This window comes from Anarrhichthys ocellatus, unplaced genomic scaffold, assembly GCF_004355925.1.
Source record: "Anarrhichthys ocellatus isolate YVR2014 unplaced genomic scaffold, GSC_Weel_1.0 scaffold24, whole genome shotgun sequence".
Classification (NCBI taxonomy): domain Eukaryota; kingdom Metazoa; phylum Chordata; class Actinopteri; order Perciformes; family Anarhichadidae; genus Anarrhichthys; species Anarrhichthys ocellatus.
This window is the reverse complement of record NW_022280054.1, coordinates 1,256,654-1,257,445: the sequence shown is the minus strand read 5'-3', so window position 1 is coordinate 1,257,445 and position 792 is coordinate 1,256,654. Positions and strand designations below refer to the sequence as shown.

At 49.1% G+C, this 792-nt stretch overlaps 1 protein-coding gene across 3 annotated transcripts in view; it reads right to left on the bottom strand.

Annotated features, from left to right (window-relative positions):
- sipa1l3 (signal-induced proliferation-associated 1 like 3) overlaps positions 1-792 on the bottom strand; it is a 63,830-nt gene that overhangs the window by 52,163 nt on the left and 10,875 nt on the right. The gene's annotated exons all lie outside the window — the stretch shown is intronic.

Genomic DNA, 792 nt, shown 5'->3' with positions numbered 1-792 from the left:
CACACACACACACACACACACACACACACACACACACACACACACACGCGTCTACAAAGTGAGAGGCAGGAGGTGAGCACAGGTGAACACAGCCTATTCAGAGGATATTATAAAGAGGGGTTTGTCTCGACTGAAAGAGGATTACTGGGGAAAGGTGTGGCTCCTTTTAACTCACAGCAGCATTGTGTGTGTGTGCATGTGTGTGCATGTGTGTCCTAACTAGCCAATATGAACACCCCATTATGAACAAAGGATGTGGCTGAAGCTCTTTCAGCACCTTCCCTTCAGAATCCAGAAGGTCCACCTAGATTTACTCTCAAAGCCGTTCCCCTCTGAGCCAGCATATGGCTCCAATGCTGCAGCAGCGGCAATAATTCACGCATGCTTGTTGGTTTCAGGTTGCCGTATCAATCAACACAGCGGAGGCGAGGGGGAGTGTACTCGTCAATAGAGATCTCAGCCCCTCAAAACTATCTCAGGCATCTGACCCAGCAGCAGTATCTCTGACATGGAATCTGGCCAGTAATAACAGCAGAGTGGAAGGTGTGTCTGTTCCAACCAGACTCAAAACAAAATAAACACTCCAGCAGAGGGATTGTACTACCACATCACCATCACTTTGTTCCTTTAAACTTGGTGACGGTCTGCACGGCTGCCACTTTACTCATTCTTCACCCTGCGTTCCAAAAGGCATCACTGTTAGTGCGACGCGCTGTCACAACACGCTAGATCCCTCCAGAAGTCGCCTCTCTCTCTCTCTCTCTCTCTCTCTCTCTCTCTCTCTCTCTCTCT